Raw genomic sequence first — 20112 nt, 5'->3', positions numbered from 1 at the left:
GGATCCCAGGAGACCCAATTCTTCTTCATCTGTTTTTGGCTATGATATAAAGGGTCTTTCTGAATCATTTGGAGTGGCCTGCAGTAGTAATAATGTATTCCTTGGAGCTGCGCCGCTCATTGACAGAATGCAGGACAAGAGAGGCAAAAACCACAGGAGAGGCTTTTTTTTCAGTGTGAAATGGAGCACTTTGGCTTCTGTGAATGAAAACAAGACTATGGTGGCATTAGATACAAATTAAGGATGAAAACAGGCTCTGCTGTAAGAAGTATTTCCCAAGAGATAGACATCTCAATTTTTGGTCAGTGTTTGGAGACCAAAAGGGTATAGGGCTCAAGCTGAGCTCAACTGAATCGTGGAATGTGTTTGCAAAATAAGGGTTGTGAATATTTTAGAAAAAAATGTTGTAAAGTTTTGTTCATTTAATTGTGAAAGTATCATTAGGGATTCAGGTGGAAAATGTTACATTGATAGACAGTAGTGTTACAAGGAAAAATAAATCCACTGGACTTTCAGGCAGCAATGGGCACTGAACACATAATTTCCACTCCATGACACAGAAAACCCTGTTCCATCCATGAATAGGGAGGAAAATAAGGGTTTACATATCATACTAGAACAACCCAGTAGTCTATATTAGGGACTCCCATGCATAAGCTGATGAGAGTGAAAGAGTGGAAACTCCTCTAACTCCCCTGCCTACCTGCCTGGCTCGGTGGCTGTTAGTCACGCTGCCTTTCGCAAACGCTCCTGCGCCCGCTGCGGAAAATGCAGCCGGTCCTACGGAAGGAAAGGCGACACGGGGGTTGCCTCTAGCAGCGGGAGGCAGAGGGCACAGCAGAAGGTACTCTCATTGGTATTGGTCTTCTGAGAGAGCTGCTGCAGCTCTTAGCTGCTATATTTTTTTTTTCCCCTCTATCTTAACTTTCAAGTCTGTGCTTTCCTTCTAATTATAAAATAATAAAGGAACCTTACAGTGGTTCTGTGCAATCATCTCGAGGTTTTAGTCCCAATTCTCAACTCGCAATATTTTTATTTCAGCTTAATTTCCTTCTCTCCAGTGATATTACTCCCCAGTTACACTGAAACATGACTTTCTGAACTATCTTTATGGATAACGTATAGATGCAAATTCAGCTAAACGTATATTAAGCAATTTATTGCAAGTGCTGCAGTACATACTAGGAGGAAGATGGAACCTAACATGGAAAAAAGATCGTTGTAACATAATTCTGTTTCTGCCTTTGCCCATGGTGAGTGAAAGATGGCACAATGCATAACTGTGAAGTCAAAGGTACAGTATAATACATTTATCCTTATACCATTCAAGTGAAACAACCGTGAGAAAGATAAGGGTCCTAACCTCACAAGGTATATAAATGATAAATGTGCTATAATATTTCCTATCTCACTGTATTTTTTCTCCTTTGATAATGCTGTTATCTCAAGATCTCTGCCACAATATTATAGAATATATTTTATTGTTATATAAGTTGGTGTGCTATCTTTATAAATAAATACTTTCAGCATATCAATATGTTAAATGAAAATGCTAACGTTCTCCTAGCATGCCTACAAAACGAATAGCATCCTTACAATGCTATTTGATATGCTGAAGCCTAATGATATTTCTTGTTCAGAGTCTGTAGCCATTCAACTTGAAAACAAATAATTAAAATAAATTATACCCTTAGCGTATACAAACTAAGGAGGTGAACAAAAATAGCTGTGCAGGAGGGAGGTTAACACAGGGATGTCTGTTGACAGCATTATGAAGACCTCAGAGGGATTCATACATTCGCCTGCCTGCAGTGATGTGTGTGAGGAATCCCACGTCAGACTGTTAAGTTTAGCAAACAGGATTTCCAGTAATAGATTTTCAGAAAAATGTGGTTACCCAGGGGTATTGTGTACTTCCCAATTACCTGAACATTCAAAGAGTCTTTGGCCTTTTTCTTCTCTGCTCATGTATGCGTGTGTGTATATGCATATAATTGTTGGGTTTGCTTGTTTTCTGTGTTGTTCTGCTTCTGTGGTGTTGCGCTCGGTGTAGTGAGAGAGTTTTTGTGACCCTTAACATGGCTGCCAGTCACTTCCTACAGGTGCCGGCACGGATGCGCGCCAGTTTTTCTGATGGTGCTGGGTGACTCTCATAGCCGTTGTTGTTTCACCTCACAGCTCCTTTTAGTTTTCTTCCTCTGTTATTTTTTTCAATGCTCAGAGGAAAGTTCCTGTGTTCTGGAAACTTTAGGTCCTGAATATTATTAATGCTGAAGGCTCTGAGATGCAGGCCCCTCTGCCGTGCTGCATAGCTAATGACCATGAAGTTTCTACTGCGAGGAAATCATCATTAACAACCCAAAACTCTCAGCTTGGGGCAGGGCATCCTCTTTAGTCTTTTCCGTGCGTTCTGGTATCTGCTTATTGGCGCTCATCGTTACAGAGGAAGGAGCCAACTGAGGTGATGTATGAGTAGAAACAAGGAGAGAATTTTAATAAGGAAAGCAGCATGGGCCAAGTGGCCTTCTCTGTACTTTAATATGCCTTGTGGTCGTCTTGTCTCCAAACGCATCAGACTATAAATAGCTTCATTTTCACCAGTCTGCTACTCTTGCAGAAGAGAAAAGAGGCATTAGGCAGGGCTACGCTGCCTTGCTGGGCAAGAACGACCCACATCAGGCCCCTCAGTGCGTGAGCTGTTGAGACAGGTCTGCAGGGCACATCTGGATCACAACTGTCCTGCCCGCCGAGCTCCTCAGCAGGGTGTCTGTAGGCACGAGACATGCCCCAAAGTGCTCACGTCACCCCCAAAAAGGCTTGACCCATTTGCAGCTATGCATATGCCCTAAAAAATGGTCTTCGACAGCTGACATGCAGATGGACTTCCATGACTTACCACCAACTGACCTGGGAAAACTGGAACGACCAGGACAAAGGGGTTTGCAGTGGTCTGTAGAGGAGGTCCCATTCATTCCCTGCCACCCCAAAGGATGTCAGTAGCTGTGCTAGAGCAAGCAGCCGAGCCTGTTCCCAGTCTCTCATTACCTGAATGCCTGAACAGATGATGATGTCCCACACAACGATAGCCCACACAATGACTGGAATCCAGCCTAATTCGAGGTCTGAAAGTTAATTTGCTGTTGGTCTATAATCTTTAGATGATCTAGGCTTCTCTGAATAAGGCTGGTAACAAGATGTCTCTTTTTCTACTCTGTTCTTCTGTCCCAGCTGCTTTCTCAGGAGATCCTGGTCCGTAAACAAAAAGTAGAATAATAAAAAGCCAGAGGAAAATGAAGGAAAGTTTTCTCAGAAAGAAAAAAAAAAAAAAAATCAGATTCAAAACATGAGAAAAGTTCTGGCTGACTTTTGATTCTTTTAAAAATCACTTACTTTCCCTAAACTAATGTCTGGAAATCATTTTTTTGCATTTAAAAAGGAGGTGGTATTTTAGATTTAGTTCTCCTCAGGGAGAACTATTGTTACCTTGAACTTGTATCAGACTTCTTTTTTTTTAACTAAGTTTCATCATTTTGGGCATATCAGTGAACAGTGTCACACCTGGCAGCTGTATCTATCTGCCTCTTTGGATTTGAAATAGAGTAAGAACACTTCAGTGATTCAGTTGCAAGACCCGAAGTCAGAAGATCTGGGGACAGATTTAAGACTGGTCTGAATTCATCTTAGCTATTTATGGCTTCAGAGTAAGTAACCTAATTTACATCAGCTCAAGACCTGTGCTTTACAACCTCTTCTCATCTATTTCCAACCCTGACAAAAAAAACCACTTATGTAAATAAGTCCAGCAAATGACTTAACCCCTGTACCCCAGTTTTCTCTTTTGTAAAATAGGATGACGATGATGATAATTACAAACGTTACTTAGATAGTGATACCAAACAATGGAATTTGGGATTTTTAGAATGAAATGTCTGTGGAAATAAGAAACTGTATGGGAAAGATATCCAGGAATATCTTACAAGGAAACGGCATACAGAAGCAATTTGATTTTAGAAGCCAAGCCTGTTTTGTCCATGTTTTAAACCAATCTAGATCATGACTCTTTGAGGATGGATACCTTTCCCTCGTCACTCTGGTTTCTCTACAGCTCTGGACACACTGATAATAAACTTACCTAAAAATGCTGAGTTACCAATGACACGAGAACGTGCCTAAAGCACAGTTATTGCATTCATTGCCTTTGCCATTTCTTGGCCTATACGAGTCTTTGTAGAAAACAAAGGTTATTTCAGTCCTGAAAATGCTGTTGCTGTTATTTCATTGTGCTGAGTTTTTCATGCAGTGCAGTAGCTAAAAGAAGTAAGAGAGCTGTCCATTTTGGACAGAAAAAGCTGAGACCATCCATTTAATGTCACTTAGGACCTATTACAGCAGAATAATTTGGTCATTTAGAATTTTAGATCAAAGTATAAATAGTCTAAAGCTACACTGCATCCCAGAGGTGAGAAGATGGAGACTGTTTGCAGTCATAATACCAGATGTTTAGCTATTGCTATAAATTCAAAAACAAAAACTGAAAATAAAAAGCGAGCTGTTAATTGGGGATATTTGGAGTCATGTCACAGGTGAAAGATGATCTAAAATGCTGCTTCATAGCACAATGCAATAGTGAAATTAGCACATGTCTATTATCACCGCTTGCAACTCTGCAGGAAACTAATGGAAATAGCTTAATCTTTTCAAGCTCCTCTAAAAGGAGAAATACAGGATTTCACCTGTGTTACTGAGTTTTCCCTCCTCTCTTATTCCTTGCCAAATTCTTACTGCACAGCAGATTTTTATTATTTAATAATAATAAATTGCCTTGACTGTAGGTTGAATAAATAACTGTAGAGATCAGGGACCCGATCATTCATTTTGAGAGGCAGCTGTAGTGATGCATTGTGGTAATGGTTAGAAAGGGAAAAAAGGGTGCAGTCCTAAAATTCCCCCTCTTTGAACCAGTTTCAGGGAGTTCTCTTTCCAAAGCAGTAAAAGCAAAGGCATTAATTATACATTTCCATTATGACAGAGCCAACATCAGCAGTGACTAAAACATAATTTGTTTAGGTGGCAGTGCAGGCTGTTCTCTGATCAAGTTTTGTTTCCCACAGGGAGGCATCGGTCTTAAATTACACAGCAAGCAGGCAAGAGAAAGGAAGCAAACAATAAAACACTTCTCAGAGGAAGAAAAGAGGAAAATTTGTCTCTCAACGTCCTATTAAATAAATAAATCTGCATTTTTGTCACTTAACAAAAAATCAGCAACGGGGTTCAGCTTTAATTAAAGGAAGTATGTTTTCTGTGGGGCTTCATAGAAATATATTTTAGATTTCCAGTGATAAGTTGCTTTTAATGCAGAGGAACTTTCCCACTGGAAGGAAGGAAGGGATGACAGAAAGAAATCCTTCGCAAGTGCTGGCAAGAGGGAAACAGGGGTTATCTTACTTGTCCTACTGTAATCCATAAAGATAGAGTAATTTGGATTTTCTTTAGTAAGGTATGCACAAGACCAGGACCAGTCTCTGTCAGCATATTTAATTGTACAGGAACACTGATACATAAAATTAAAGCTGGACACGCATCTTTCTGAGGAAATATATATATGTTTTAAGCTAGAATTCAGTTTAATGCTATTAAGCATGGGCCTACTTTTACATTATCTTCAATTTCAGTGGATCTATTATTTTGCATAAATCTATGAACATATTTTAGTACCTTACCGAATCAAAGACCCCAAAGGAATGCTTTTGTTATTTGCTTTTAATTTTTGGCTGCTATAAAGAACTGTTGGTTGTGATTTTCTATTGTAATTTGACTTTTAATATCATATCCCCTGACTGCTTCAGCCTCTCTGTGTTTGGCATGCATAAAGCAAAAGCAAATATAAGCTGATTTCTTATTATCTCCAACACTTTGAGGAGAAACAATAAAAACTAGGATGAACTGTGTGCCATTTAACAGGATGGCACACTATTCCTATTCAACATACCATTCCCCCTCCAGTGGAGTTTGCTGGCAATTTCAGATGAATTAATAGACAAATCCAAAAATGCACGTCATTTACCCCATGCGCAGCAAATACTCCTTTGGAACTGCTATTGTGCAAAATTAGATTCTCTCTAATACAGGCAAAAAAGCTACATGTCTTGAAAATGATTATGGAGAATGTTGTATGAGCTTACCAGGTTTGATTTAATTGAAGTAGTTCATATTTCTTGTATTTAAAAAAATAAGAAAAGATGCTTCTGACCACTCAAACTTTCCAAAGCGATTAGATACTAAAGAGAGTCACTGCCAAATATTACTTTGAAAGGGAATGAAAGCAGCATTGTGTCTGTTTTGCAGGCTTAAACTAGTGTGGTTTATTTTATAATTTAAACATTTACCCATGCTTTAATTATAAAATTTACTATACTATACTAGTTATTTGGAACCTTAAAATACAGTGATCTAAGAGCATGTATCTTGATCCATCTGTCATTCATAAATGGCCAAGTTGCATTGTTGATCACCCAAAAGGAATGATGGAAACATAGATAAAATAAAGCCATAAAAAAAATGCTAAGAAAGTGGTCTGGGAACAAATGATCTCAATCTTTTACATGTGTTTGCAGTTTCATTGCTCGTAACTGAAATAAGGAGCAAAGGATTAATATGAAGACTGGCTGACCTCGTGTCCCAAGATTACATCACTTCAAGTCAGAATTTTGTGCTCATTACTGAAGTGGCAAAGGCTGCAAATCCCACTGATATATGGGTAGGGTACGTAATGTGGGGGAGGGTGTCCAGGCTGCAGGACACTCCCTTCTGGCTATTCAAGAGGTAGAAATTCTAAAACAGGTCGACCGCTTAGAATATAGTCTGCATCCCCTATACTACATGCATACTTACCTCTGAAGCGTTCCATTAGATTATAACTGGCTTTGCCTATCTGTATTGAAACTGGCTTTCAAATGGCACATCTACAGCTCTTGGCGCCGGTGAGCTTTGTGCGAGCAGGCAGATGAACTGCCTGCCTGCAACCAGTAATTTTCTCCTGAACATTTCAGGACAGCTAAGCCAAAAGCAGGGTGTCTCACAGGCACGCTGTTTCACTCTTCCTGCAGTGGAGGACGACTGCAGGAGTGAGGCAGTTTTGCACTTCTGATATGTATTTGCCTGTCTTTAGTCAACATGGTCAGACAACAAGAGAGATCGTACGAAACTGGGGCAAAGAAGTAAAAGACGTGACTCACAATGAAATGTGAGAAAGATGTTCAGCCAAAAAAGTGCTCAAAGGGTCCAACTATAAATAGGCAGGATTAATTTCAGTCAGTCTGGTTATCCTCCTGAAAGGCAGAACTGCACAGACACTGCTGAAGTTGGAACCATGAGGCTCAGTCCGTCAGACCAAGAGGGAGACTTTACGGTCATGCCTGACCCGTCCAACCCATCTGTGAAAGCCTTTTGTAAAGGCAGAAAATCCAATGAGTAGATGTTGGAAAGGTCTGCTGATAAGTTTTCATCTATACTGACTCTCTCTGAGGGCCTAGGGAATTCACAGGGAAGAAGATAAGACCATAGGAAGGGAACAGCTCTTCTTTCCTTGCTTTTTGGTGCACCTGCTGCAAATGAGGTGGTGAGAAGCAGAAACACTTCTGTCATCTGGCAGTGCTCAAGGGCAGGAATTCTGCCTGTTCCTGGGAAGACTGTCTTGTCTTCTACCCTAAACATGCCAGTTCTTTAGAAGAAGAGCTTTTCATATCTAATAGGTACAGTTAAACCTTCCTAGGTGGTCCAGTCTTTGACTTCCATCCTTCTTAAAGCAGAAAATAAAAACTATGAGTGGAGTAAGGCTGAATTATCAGGCTTATGTTGTTCATAGCAACAGTATTGTATCATAGAGTAATGGATATGATGTTTTACATCCAGGTCACCATAGCTAATCTTGTCTTTTAATGAGAAGCACCTTTTTTTGTCTTTTCACCACCAGCTTTTCGGTGGACCAGATAATAAGGCAGAGTTGCCCTGATTTATGTTGGTGATTTTACTTCAAAGACAGGAAAAAGATTAAATGACTGGGTGGAGGTTTGTAGGTTTATATGTACAGCGGTACATATATGCAATCTTATCTGTTGAAAATGGATAATAATATGACAATGAAGTTGTAAATGGGAGAAATAAAGTGAGCAATGTTAATTGGATCTGAAGAAGAATAATCCTGGCCCTGCTGATATCGATTGGAAAAACTCCCACTGACTTGGTAAGGGCCAAGGATTTCAACCAAAATATCAACACTGAATGAACTATAACAGAATTTTACATAGACTGGGAAATCTTGTTCAGAAATGTACCCTTGCCTAAACAAATTGTGAAGAATATTCCAAAATCAAAGCACTGGATGGAATTATCTCTCAGCATGATGGAAATTCAGATCAGAAACTAAATGTAGTAATTCAGGACCAACCCTACATATTCCTAATTTGGTGCCATCTTTATGTCCTTTATAAAATGTTGAGTTACTAGAAAATTTCTGTTGAGAAACCATTCCAAACTGCATGATAGTTAAGCGTGATGACCAAATGGTCTCGCTCTGATTGTCTCTTGATTTGGTTGGGGTAGAAGATTGCAGTACTGTGGGAGGCAAGAAACTGTTCAAAACGGGAAAGCAGGCGGGAGCATGAGTGCAAAAACAATTGCAGTGATAGACGCCAGCCTGCTGGAGCAACTACAAAGTGCGCTCCTGTGTCATTTGGATAGTTTTGGTTTTGTTTAGTTTATTTTAAAAAACTTGTAAAAATCCCTCTTATCTCGCTTTTCTGTATGCGTAGTTCTTCTTAGGTCTTGTTACGTTTTGATAGTTTAGAGCCAAACCAAAAAGAACCACACAACTTGAAGAAGTATGTTCACGTTTTTTGATGGTGGAAATTAATTGGGTTTTGAAATGTGTTCTGTATTTTCAGATTTTGCTTGTGAGAAGTGAATATTCCTCGAGAGAGTTTTGCATCTTTGGTTTTACTTTGCCTGAAAAAACCATTATTTAATGATAATATATTACGTGACATTTTACATTCTGTTTGAAAAGCCATCTTTTATTTAACAGTGTTCTGACAATGTTTTTAAGATAATTTACCTGAAGTCATTGTCATTTATTCACACTGTTAAAATATAATGCAGGCTTCGTGAGTAGGGACACTGAGAAGATCTTTGGAAGTTCAAAAATGCATTTTCTGCAACAGCAGCTGTAATAGAATTGCACTTGGGAAATATTTTTCCTCTGATGCCTTGTGTTTATACAGCTTTTATGACCTTAAGGAAGATCTCAAGCTGATCCATAGTTGTAAGATTATTTTCCTCCTCATAAATACGGCACATAAGACTGACTATACTGATTTACTGAAATCACTGAAAACGTCTTCAGTTTCTTCATGTTGCACATGAAAGCTGGGCAGCAGGAAGAGCTTTCCTCCTGTGTAAATGTAGTTTTCATCTGTAGACATCAGGGCTTCCTGGAAGATGCCAGACTGAAATGGTTTGGATGTGAAAAGTGCCATTTGGTTATTATCCAGACGTAGCGAGCCATTATCTAAATTGTTCTTTTTTGGGGGTACAATGAATGCTGGAATCTTAGTAATTTCCTTTCCAAGCCCATTGAAGTGGACTAAGTTTTGGACTAAATACTGTTGCGAGCAGATTGGAGACCCAGCTAAAAGGAATTAAGAAGAGAGGTTGCTCTGGCTGTTCATCTCTGTAATGTGTGTATTTGAAATTTGGAAGTCTGCTGCTCCAGATTGGCTGCTTGTTTCCCAGGCACACTCATTCTTAAGTCCCCTTTTAACTTGCTCTTCTCAGCAGGATTTCTTCTACTTGCTAATTGCCAGCAGTGAAAAATCTACAGAGGCAAATTGATGAGGAAGAAAAGGTTTCTAAACCAAAGTGGCTAAAAGAATTCCAGCCATTGGGGGGCAAAAAGAAAGGCAAAAAGCTTTTAGCACTTTATTTTCTTTCTCTCTTCTTTTTTTTTTTTTTTTTTTTGTTGTTACAATAAGGAAAAGATCTTTTCCTACTTAATTCTAATGACAATGATTTGGCCTCTTGGGACGTTTTTGTGCAGAGTCTCATAGTCCCAGCTCCATAAATAGGCAAGAGATCAATAGTTGAAAATAAATATGGTAACCACAAATTCTAGATTCGTGTTACAGATTATGTATTTGTTATATTTTTTCAGCTCTGAATCACAGTATAGCTTGAGCAGAATGGCATACAGTCCCCATTGGTGTGGATCGGCAAGGTCATATGTTTTACAGCTTCAAGTAAGTGCATTTCTTTTTCCCTCCTGATCACGCTAAATAGCAGATATCTGTAATATAGAGTGATAGATCTTAAAAAGTAATCGTACATAGGATATCATCTGCTGGGAGAATTTCTAACAGTTTCTGCAGTTATCTGTTCTTGGCCCAGTACTAGCCAATATCTGTATATACAAAGTGAAGTCATAGGCCAAATTGGTATTGTTCTGAATGAAAACAGCATTTGGCTGCACTGGGCTGGCAGGCTTTCTCTGGGTCACGGCATTAAAACAAAGTACTAAATTTTACAGAGAACTGTAGTTTCGCAGCGGTAAACTGATGAGACAGGTAGTTTTTACAGAATTGTGTAGGTCATCAAATTTTCCATATTTCCAAAGTGTTGTTATACGTATATGGATCAATATTTCTCTTGAAACAAGAATATAAGCCACACTTACTTTGAAGACTTGTAGCATCACAGGTTTAAACCAGGCTCCTTCTTTAAAATTGTAAGATAGGATTCCTGGATGGAAACTCAGGAGAATATGGCGTAAAAGTAGGTATTTACTATTGTACTGTATGCAACATTCATGAGAGCATTATCAACTGTTGGGTCAAGTTTCATTGTATTCTTAAAATGAGTTCAAGAAAGAACTGCAGGTATGATTTGAAGTTAAAAATACCTACTTTTCAGAAGGAAAGTAAAGAAATACTAGGAAGCATACTCTTCTAGTACACCCTCAAGAAGAAGGTTTTTGATGATTTTTCAATTAGCATGCTAACTCACAAGAAATTCTAAGGACGGAAAGTTGAATCTAGTTTCAGATGAAAAATAAGATATGCTTATAACATAGGATGTAATTAATTACTGAAATAACTCTATCAGGGATGTTTCAGTTGAAGTCTTCAAGTGAACTTTTAGGGACATGTCTTGGCTAAACCAGAAATGGTAGATTCTTTGCAAGGCTCACGGGAAGTCAGTTTCTAACATTCAGAACTTTCTGTGCTTTTCTCAGCAAAGTTGTGAAGCTTTTTCCATACATTGTCCCTATTCTAGGCTAAACATTTTTCCATGACTGTGTAACATAGGATGATCGCTTCCTTTTCCGCAAGATGAAAAAAGCTGAGTTGCTTTAACTCTTGTACTAGAAGGAGAATGAGGTCTGGAGTTTTTTTTTTTTTTCTCTTTGCTGGATTCCTTTTGTTTTTCCACACTCATTTTGAACTGCTTGTATCGTTCCAAACAAGACACAGATGCTAGGGGTTTAATACAGGTCTTATTAGCACTGTGTGTACATTCTTCAGTGTTAAATTCTCCTTTTTTGTATATCCAAAGACTTCATTAGACCTTTAGCAGTGGCAAGCTTATATACTGATTCGCTTATAGTTGATGACTCTTAAATCCTGTTTTCTCAGAAAGGGTCTTTTGTCATAGCTCGAATGTTTTCTTCACATATATCTTGCACTGAATTTTTCTGTGTTACAGTTTACTTATTGGCATCCAGGCAATCTGATCATTCTTGAATGATTCTTTTAATTGCTTATTACCCTTAAAAACTTTCGTAGATGTGGCAGAGTTGCTGGTAATTATATTGTAATCTGAGTTACTGATGAAAATACAGAAGAGCATTTGTCAAAATATGGACCTCATAAGGGTCTGTTGATTGATTGTTCTCTATCAGGAAATTTCAGTTTGGTTTAACTTGTAATCCATTTTATTGCATGATCTGTTCATTCCATTTACAAGTTTTCTTTAGTTAAGTAAAATGACCTGGAAAGTGGAAAATAACAGAGGTGGCCTTATCAATCAAACCCCAGGTTTGCTAGAAAGGATTTGAGCTCAGAGTACTGTGTGAAAAGCCTTTAATTATCTTTATGAAGTTTACTCCTCTTACAGGCTTAAATAGATAGTCCCATTAAATAGTCCTATTCACGATTCATCAGGACCATCACTTACTGGTTCCCTGGGGCAATTATCTTATCCTATTCTTTCTTGGTACCAAAAGGGATGGGTGTTATTCCCACTCACTGCAGAATCACACTGGAAGGTGAACATCTCAGAAATATTTCAAGCCATAGAATATTTCTACCCTCACTGAGAGACTGAAACGCTCTCCTGGCCAGGACAATTCCCGGAAAGGAAGCTGAAGAGCCTGGTGATTGCCTGACATACACGTTGTGATGGAAGCAGCTATGCTAAAGAATGCTTCCTACAGAACCAGCCATTCCTGTCGTCTCTCTAGTTCAGAAAGCAGAAGATGTCAGAAAGGTACAAATATCTGAGGGGGGAAAAAAGAAGAGGTTAAATGGCCACTGTGTCCTAGGAGGTCACTCGGTGGACTTTTTCTCCAGAGGCCCCCAGAGCCTGGTAGAGCTCAGGTCAAATGAAATACCAGGTGTGAGGGCACAAAGTGGCCTTGCTGAGCTGCCTCCTCTCCTTTAGGGAAATACGTGGTCTCTTAAAGGAGCTGTACGGGAAAAGCACTGGCTGCTCTCCCTGCACCCCCTACAACCTACAAAAGTGCCAGTAGAGGTGAACGGGTGTGCAAGGAAATCATACCGTAACTTACTTTTCTCAGAGCCAAGGGGAAAAGTATGGAAGGTGGATGTGACCCATTCCCTAGGCTCTCCTGCTGTGACGGAGACTGTTAATTTGCCAATTCAATCAAAATGCTGAGAGGGAACTCAGACTATCTCAAATAAGAAAAGGGGATGCTGGTAATTTCTCCAAGATCTCAGTGTGAGAATTCCAAAATTAAATTTAAAATGCAACATACGTTCCATCATCCGATGCTGGTAATTTCTCCAAGATCTCAGTGTGAGAATTCCAATTTAATTTAAAATGCAACATACGTTCCATCATCCAAACGTACTAGACTATTTTAATGCCAAGTAAGTTTTAATTCTTGTTCGTGTAGGTTTCCAAAGTGAAGACAAAGAAAAGCCATAGTAAGAGGTGAGAAGCATTCTTGCTATATGTTCAGAAATGAACTAGAAATAACACCTAAGTAAGGGAATTATTTATAGAAAGCAGAATTTGAAGAGAAATGCCAAGAGATGTCAAAACTGATTGAAACATGCAGCCTTGACAGCTCTGAAATTCATAGGCTGACTGCCTGCCAGAATTTGTGCACGAAGCTTTATTTTCTTCAACCACTAGTTTTGGCTATCAGTATGGTATAAATGGGTGAAGGGAAACGAGAAACTAGGAAACATTTGTTAGTTCTACTTCCCTCCCGCAGTCTTGTGTAATGTATACTATTAACCACTCCGATGCAGTTGAAATGATAGAACTACTGAGGCTCACTGAAATACCACTCTCTTCATTTAGTGCGAAAAAGCAGTTTAAAATAGATTTCAAAAAGATTAAATTAGACAAGCTTCCTACATAAAGCCGATTCTTGATTATGATGCTGAATAATGATTACATTCTGATCATTTTAACACTTCTCCCAACAAACAAAATTATACAGAGAAGAAGCACCAGGTGGGAATGATATACAACGAGCTCTATTCTCCTGTCAGGGTGCATAAGTACTATGTCTTTGCACTGAAATCTTTGAAGTTACTCTATTATAAAAAATGTATAATAAAAAGAGAATGAGATACAGTAGTTTTTTCATTATAGTCAGATTAATCATAGTTCTGTAACAGTGGCCACACAACTTCATTGTAGCTGAGACATATTATATAAGCAAGCCTTGCAACACCAGTGAAAATATAAATATTATTATACTGTATTATTATGTCTTTACCTTATTATTCTCCTTTCACAAAAAGGCAAACTGAACTGTACAATAGTTAACTGACCTATTTAAAACTGCACAGTATCTTCAGAGGTACATCTGAAACTAGATCTTAGATCATCTAACCCTGATGTCTGCATAAAGACCAATAAAATGACTTTCTTTTCTACAAAACGAAAAATAAATAGGCTTTGCACAATGGCATCTTATGTAGATCCATATAAAGGCTTTGTCAGATGTAACACTGTAGGGATTCTCTCTTATTCAGGACCCATTATAATCCAAATCATCCCAGAGACTTGTATGAAAGCAAGATACATGCCCTGTTCTTGTTGTCCTGTAAACTTTAGAGGAAAACTATTTCAAATAAAAATAGCAATTATGATTATTCTACAGATTTAATTTACATGTAAAGCTCTTATACAATAAAATAAGCACAGAAATATGTTAGGAAGCATTAATCTCATTTCATTACTATACATTTCAAACCGGTATTTTCAAAGAATATCAGTTACCTATTCATAACCACTTCTTAGAGTGGAAAAGTACATTCTTATAATAAAAGCAAATTTAGGAGTAATACATTAAAATTGCAAAAGAGATTTGGTGCAAAGAGAAGATAAACACTTCAATATTTCAATAATCATCAGAAATACCTTTCCAGTTTCAAGACGTAGATATGTAATCAATTTTATCCTTCTTTAATTATGTTTCATAGCATAACCTTCTGCTGACAGACTACTCAAGGCTTATGTCAACCAGAATAATAGGTTGCACATGTTATTGATTTAACTATCACTTCTAGGAACTGATCTTATGGTTTTATTAGACTGTTTTTAACAGTTCCTTTCGGACAAGCTAATTCTACAGATCTAAACAAATATAGATCATGTTCTCTCGAGATGTGCAATCGTTATACCTTCCTTTTAACCATCTGTGATAATCAATTAAAATTACGGAGCATTCAAGCAGATGTTCAGCTGCATTATGTTGGACGCATTAAAGACAGAAAGATGTAAGTTAAGAAAGAGCGAGTATACGAGACAGGTTTACGCAGAGTCATTGTATCTGAGAAGTGATCCCTCAAAGCCTATCTGTAGACTTTATGACTATCATAATCATAAGGGTTTTGTTTCCCCATTTCACTTTCAAGATATGCCCAGGAATTAAGGAACTCCACCAGGTTCTTAAGGGTAGGAACACCATCAGAACTTCCATAAAATAACATCCTCTTAAATTTGGTTGAAACTGTCTTAGTTACTGTTAAAAAGTCCTTTCTCTTATATTCAAATCCTAATTCAGTGCTCAATAAATTAGAAATAGTGAGACTTTTCTTTCAGTGTTGATGTGTACCTGCATTTTCTCTCTTCCCTGTGCTTTTAACCTTTCCCAGCCAGGTGCTTCTGAATAGACATTTAGATTTCTACATTGTGGATTTGTGATCCTTACCTCTAGGATCATGTGTGCATATTTACATCCTACACCATTTGCTATGTGCCCACAACATCCTTCTGCTGTGCATAGGTGGTCACCAACATCTAAGGGGTAGTACTTAGTAAATAAATTTTGCTCCACTGCAGTGAACAGAAGGCTGCTAAATTACGTGAGCTGAAGCTGTCGTTTACACTGAAAGCTTGAAGCCTCAGCCTGCAGTACAGGGCTGTTCAGAACACTAAACCCCTGGAAAGTTTCGGTAGTCCTTCAAGCTCAGTTATGTGAATGGTCAGACTTATATCTGTATTTACATGCTAAAAGATGCAAACGCCTGGCTGGTTCTGTTGGGCACTGACAGCCTCGCATACAAGAGACCAAGAATCTGAAGCAATGACATGAGGCTTTTAAAAACTCTCCTTCCCTGAATTTAGCAGTTCTTCTTCCAGAAGGCTCAGCTCACCTGTTTTTCTCATTTGAAACTTCTGGGGGATTTTTGACAGGTGAGGAAAAGGTGACTATTTTTCTTTTCATTTCCATGTTTCCTATGTTTAATTTTCTTCATTGTTTTTCTTTTCCTTAATAGTTGAATAATTAATGGAGTTTCTGCCTCCTAACTTTGTAGTACAAACTGGTGAATCATCACAGATCTTTCAGTGTTACCTTTAGGGAAACAGGGAACTACCTTCAAAAATCTCCTATTATAGGTAAGTAATTTGATTTCTCTTCCCCATAAATCATTCTTTTTTAGAATATAAAATTAAAGAGATTTCTTGACATTTACCTACCCTTACCTAGAAACAAAACAAAACTGAAAGACACTTCTTTTATGTTTGCTGTACTAAAACTTTGCATGTCTTTTCAAAGTTAGATGTGTACGAGCTTTACCTTAGTTTAAAATAAAAATAATAAAAATAAGATAAAGAAAATACAAAGCTTTCCTGTGAAGCACTCTGGGACTGAGTTTCCTTCTTTGCACTTAGGCTGAGATGCTGATGAAATGTCAAGTAGATGATATCTGCCTCATCTGCTGAATATAAAGCTCTTGACAATCGGAATCTTCTCATTCGATAGTGGGTAGGCTTGGTTTGAACCATACTTTCCATAAGGTTCAGAAAGAGCTGAACTTACTTTACTTCTGGAACTCAAAAGGAATCACATGGAAATACTTGAATTGCCTTCCAACTTACTATTGCAACATTTTGGTGAAGTCAGGCTCACCAAAAGTATTGATGAAACTCCACTGACATAAAAACACCTTTACAACTTTACATTGCATTATTTGTTTTTACTTTATACTTACTGCTGTTCCTGGTTTACAGTAGTATTAGTTGAGGTTAACAATAGTCAAATCATAGCAGAATTTTTCTTGATTTTCTACCTTGTTAGCTGCAGCAGAGTAACTACAAAATGTGTTGGGAATAGATGCATATAGCTCGCAGACTTGCCCAATATGCTTCCATCTTCTAACTCGTTCTGTTGTATTTCTGCATAACATTATTCAAATCCACCAGTGTTATTACATAGGCACCTAATAGTAAAGATTGTATTCGACCCACTGTAACGTGTCCTATCGCTTATAAGCATCTTAAAGTTCATTAGAGTATTTTACTGTTTGATCCTTGTAGCAGACTTTGTTTGAGGTACGTTAATTGTTTCAGAAGAATGAAAACCTACGTGCATGTATGTACTCTCTTTAGTTATCAGACCTACTGTGCACATATAATATATAGTTACCCTTATATAATTATTTTCAACTCAGTTGCTTTATCAGAACTCACTTGCTTTTCATTATAGTCAATACAGGCAGCCTTTCTGATGTTTTGGCTCCCCTTTTTTAAAAAGTGAGTGTTTCGAAAATACCTTGCCATATGGTATTGCAAGCTTTCTAAATAGGTCAATTTTCATAGGTATTTTGTTAAAAAGAAATCAAAACTAATACTGAACTCAGACCACCAGAACAGGTCCGTGTACTTGACAACTGAAAGGATAGGAAAGATCTGTGAAATGTATCAATGGTAGTAATTGCTATTTAAATTATTTTGCTTCTTGCTAGTTAGTGGAATTGTCTCCTATGACTGTAAAAACGTTATGATAACTAGACAATGTAGAAGTTGTTCTAAGAATGTGCTCTTTTCTTTTTCTCTAGCTATTTGATGGGTATAATGCATTTTGAAGAACAGGCAGAACATTTTGTGTATACAATTATGCTTACTTTAATAACATGTACTGCTATTTTAGGCCTGTTCAGTACAAAATCAGACTTGTAAAATGTAGAATTTTTTTAAACTCAGTAATAGACAAGTTACGGCTTGCAGGATCAATGCATTGCTGTGAAGAAAACTGAGAGGGATGAAAAATTGGAGGGCAAGACTGGTGAAAGCCAAAGCGAGATGGTCAGGTAGAGATGTGCCCTTGGAATATTTTAATTACCGAGTGTGTGCTAGTACATAGAGCATCAACAGAGTGTAAAAATAAAATGGTTATTCGTAGCTACTCATTTCTGTTGTGCTGCTTTTTCTATTGAAGAGATTTTTTAATTAGCTTTGTAGGTTTTGCACGATTTGTAGTGACCATACAATGTCCATACAATGCTTCTTTCAGGATATCTGGGTCACTATTTTATACTTACAGACTTTTATCAATCTTTTGTCAACATTCACGGTAAAGTTTCCCAGAACATCTTCTACGTAAGTACCAGTTTCTAAATTTGAGAGTTCCATGGATCCCAAGCACAGCTGGAACATAAGGAGAACCAAAAATCTGAAATTCTTCAAATCACAGTGCGCTTTATCAAGAATTAAATTGATCTTATATACCAACCTTTAGAACTCTTTAGCACAAGCTATTTTATTCTGTTTCAGAGATTTGGAACAAAACTGTACTTTGCGCCACTTTTTGTTAAGAACACTGTAAGCATAAGTAATATTAAAACTGAATATGTGGTTAGAGTCGAGAATAAATGAGGTCTGCAAGAATTGAGACTGGCATTTAAAACTTACGTTTGGTGTCAGGTAGAGTGGTAAGTTAGTGCCTTCCTGCTTGCTTCTGTTCTTTTTAGGTACTTGTTAAGTCAAAGATGAACCTCACTAGGTATACAGTAAACAAAATCTAATTTTTTTTTTACTTCAGCAAAGCATGAGCATAATATTGTATTTCATTTTAAAGAGTATGTCTTAGATTCTGGTTTTGCTGGGTTCTAGAAAAAGATACAAAATAAAGGAATATGATGTTGAAGAAATAACTGGATATTCATAGTTTTAGAAAATGATACTGCATGAGTTCATTGAAATACAATTGAAAGATATATTGAAGACTGCAAGAACTGACCGGGTTCTAAACACACATAGTTATCTGCGGTGCAGTTACAATTCACTACTAGAGCTGTATCTTTCATTCACAGAAAGAAGGCAGTGTAGTTGTGTGTTTCTACAAAGCTTTAAACTACCTTCTTTGGAGTCAAAAAACTTACACTTTCAAGAAAACTTGCAGTAATCCTAAGACACTTGGTGTGAGGGTTGTCTTGTAAGTTCCTGAATACACTGTATGTGATCGATATTTGAATTATATTCCTTTGAGAAGTCAATAATTTCATTTTACTGAGTCTCATTGCATTTTTATGTTACTTTCTGCCCTCCTAGCACACAGTATTGCTACTGGGTTGATTCTGAACTTTCTGTATCTTTCAGCTACTGGTAAATCTGGCAAATCCGTCTTCCTTTTGTTAAATAAAAACTTGCAGTTACAGCAATCTATGATTAATCCCATAGGTGATGTTTAGCTTTTGTAAGTCTTTGAAAACTGGGGGATTTTTATGGAAAATAAAAAAATCTTTCTCCCTATTTTTATTTCAACTAAATCTATTTTATTTTGCCAACCGAGAGATGATGGCAGCCCATTTAAAATGTCAGATCCTTAGCTTCACTGTTTCAGCGAACTGGGTTAAAACTGCCCTAAATCTCGCCTGAGAGAAGGACCTCTGTGGGCCCACAAACCTGATGCAGAAGAAACCTGAAGAAAAGGAACATGGATGGCGAATGGCCGTTACTTTTACTCTGTATCCTAGATTGGCCCTTTGGTACGCTCTGAATTAGATGTGCTAATTAGAGGTGCTGAGCAACGCTCAGGTCACATGGGAGACTAGAAAAACCAGACGGCGGTTTACCTCGGCCCGGGTCTCCCGTTCCCGGACTAGGTGAAGTTCTCATTCGGCACAGCTGCAAACGTGGGGTTTGCTTGCTCTCTGTCTTCCGCTAGGCCCGGCTGCGCCTCAGGCATGGCCGCTGGAGGGCCCGTCGGGGCCCAGGTGAGCCGCTTCTCCTTCAGCGTGCCACTGCCACTGGCGTGACGTGGCTCCGTGGCGAGGGGACGGCAGTAGCGCGGGTCCCGCCGGGTGGGACGCTGAGCATTTCACCTTTATTTCTGTTGTCCGAAAACGTTAGCTCGTTGCAGGCCACCCTGTGCTTTCCGAACGGTTCTCCTGATTTCAGCTGAACCAGTGACCAAACAAAAGCAGGTCCTAATTACTTAGGTCCCGTTTTTTTTTTCTCTGATAGAGTTTAATGGGTATGAAGTGTTACTATTGATTTCCATGGGAACAGGAAAGGGCTCGTGTTATCCGATGCATACCGAAAATCCTATGACAGTTACTGGAAGGCAAAAAGACA

The sequence above is a fragment of the Aquila chrysaetos genome, chromosome 1 (assembly GCF_900496995.4).
Source record: "Aquila chrysaetos chrysaetos chromosome 1, bAquChr1.4, whole genome shotgun sequence".
Classification (NCBI taxonomy): domain Eukaryota; kingdom Metazoa; phylum Chordata; class Aves; order Accipitriformes; family Accipitridae; genus Aquila; species Aquila chrysaetos.
The sequence above is the reverse complement of the archived record's forward strand: the minus strand, read 5'-3'. Positions refer to the sequence as shown.